Raw genomic sequence first — 2,813 nt, forward strand, 5'->3', positions numbered from 1 at the left:
AAACCCTTGAATTGTCTTGAATGTTATTTTTTCTTGGGCTGTATCAGACAAGAACCTGCTTGTGGAGCTGTTGGGCCGCCTTGGATGATAAATTTCACCTATAGAATCACATTTATCATGGTCCCTCTGGTAGGAAATACAGCTTGCTTTCAGGGTAGCTGGATGGATTACAGAGATGCAGAATTGGAACAATTCAGCAATCAGCAACTTGGTGCAAAGGTCTTCACAAAGAAGATGAAGAGATGACTAAGAACAGAATCAACTTGCTTTAGAAGGAAAGATTAATCATATTGCAAGAGAAGGATTGCTTCAAGTGTAAGCAAGGAAATTGTGCTAGGAGTAATAAAGTTTTCCAGATAAAAAGCACCAAATAAACTAACTAGCAGGAGATAGATTTCAAACACGTTTTATCTGGGTCCAGAGCACTCCTCTTTGAGAAGCAGGGGCAGACATATTAAGGCTGAGCAATCCCAAAGGATGGATTCCATGCTAGGGGACATTGCCTCTGGTTATCACTTCAAATTTTCCGATTTCAGAACATTCAAAACTTTCCATTGCTGTCAAGTCTGTTTCACTGTGATGGAAAGTTATTTTTGTCTATTAAAACTGGTTTCTTATAAATAGCCAGGATTGGGCACAGCCTGTGGTTACGGATGTATATCGCAAAAACTCACTTTTGGAAGCTTGAGCTGTCAGATGAGGGAACAAGGGCCTGAGCTTCCCCATTACTTCTGAGGTTTGTTTTAGGGCATTATCTCAACAGCTTAGTTTCAAAGGCTGTACAAATATTATGTTCCTAATAGAGCTTAAAACCTAGAGGTCAGAAAAAGCCATGCACAGATGAGATGAATGGCTTGGGGTGACATAAGCCACAGGAAGAGATCTAATTTGATGTGGAATACTCCACCAGTGAATGCCTGTGGTCACGGTACTTTGCCCTCCTTGCCACTGCCACGCTGCAGTCCATCACGTGCCCTAAGAAACCAGGGGTTTTGAGGAGGGATTTCAGGTGTGACAAAGCAGTGACACTGCTGTGTGGAGGGGATAAACTGTGGCTGATGCTGTTTTGGAGTGAGAAGCTTGTGCTTGTGGCACTGAATGAGGGAGGTCGGGAGAGGGGCTGAAAATAGCTGACATTTTTTGCATGTCACCTTGCTTGGCACTTTTAAAAGGCTGAAAGGTTTGATGAAAAGAGTTTTGGAAGTGAAGTAGGTGTCATAAAAGGGTGAATGTGGGAGCAGCACGTAAGAAAAAAAATGGCAAGACCTCTCAGAAGGATTTTTTTTTTTGATAGAAAAGCTGTATATGAGAAACTATACATCACTAATGTCGGTTTACGTTTGGTGTTTAGTTTTGGTTTAATAACTGGCATGGGAGGAAATTGAAAATATCTGAATGCTATATCTCATCATTTCTTTCTGAAGGAGGTGTTTCATCTAGGAAACGGGTTTTGAGGGAGCAAGTAAAAGAACAAAAGAGAAAATCAAATAAATAAAAAAAAAATCAAGAGGGGGTTTAGAAGAGAGATGACCTAAAGGATGAGGAAAAAACAAAAAACAACAACAACAAAAATGAACCAAAAACTTCACTAGCAAAACATAGATTTTAACATGGATTTTTTTATTTTTGCACAATGTGCCCTAAATTATATTTCTGAAGAAAATAGCTAATAGCTGTGTTGATTTTAAGATGGTAAAAAGACTGTGGTTTCAGACTGCTGTCATTAGAAAGAATTGTCTAGAATTACTACTAAATGACAAAGCTGGGGCAAATTCTGCCCTTAAACAATCCACTCCACTGCTTGCTACACACATAGATTTGTTTTCTGACATCTCTCCTGCTGAGAGCCATAAGTTACAGAATCATCTGTTACAGATCATAAGTTACAGATCACCTACGCTGATAGGTGATCATCATCAGGCGTTGAAGATGGGCAGGTAAAGCAGGGGTAGTGGCTGCACATGGTCTTTGTTTACGCTAATTCAGGATAAAGAGCCTAGTGAAATTAGACAGTTGCCAGTATACAACAAGTCAGTAAGTCAAACTAAAAACAGAGCTCTCTTCTCAGCAGGGTGACTGCCTTGTCTTCACTACAAATTCACGTATGCTTAGATTAAGTATTCTCTCCGCACTCCCCTGACCCCAAGAGGATTTAGTCTCTTTTACAAAATGAGGGTATAAAAAAATGTTATGCCACTGTAACAGGTACAACTATCTTTTGAATGAATTCAAATCACAGAATGGTTGAGGTTGGAAGGAACCTCTGGAGATATCTGGTCCAACCTCCCTGCTCAAGGAGCTTCCCCTAGTGCACATTACCTGGGATTGTGTCCAGATGGCTTTTGACTATCTCCAGGGAAAAACAGCCTTTCTGGGCAATTGTTATTCTAGCTCAAACTAAATTAAATTAAATGACACAAAGAGTAGCTTCTGTAGTAACATAAATATCACTTCAGACTTTGATGAATCCAGATTAGTATTTTTGGTTGGAAAGAGATATAATGAAGCCATGGCTACTTGGAAAAATTCAAAAGATAAGCTACACCTTACTTAAAGGGAATTTATTTTGATCCACAACTTTTACTGTAGTTTAATAGCCTCTGCAAACTTCTCTCAAATACTGTTTTAAAAGATTATTTCTGCAGAATTTAACTTACAACCATTTTATGACTGAAGAATTTATCAAGTCCCATGGACCTCATATGCCACGTGTGCATTTGCCTTTTCTGTGCACGAGGAGGAGTGTGAAAGACACTGACAACTTTAGAACATGGCAAAAGAGCTTTAGTAAATAATTTTAAAACAAATCCTTA

This window comes from Anser anser (genome assembly GCF_964211835.1).
Source record: "Anser anser genome assembly, chromosome: 5".
Lineage (NCBI taxonomy): Eukaryota > Metazoa > Chordata > Aves > Anseriformes > Anatidae > Anser > Anser anser.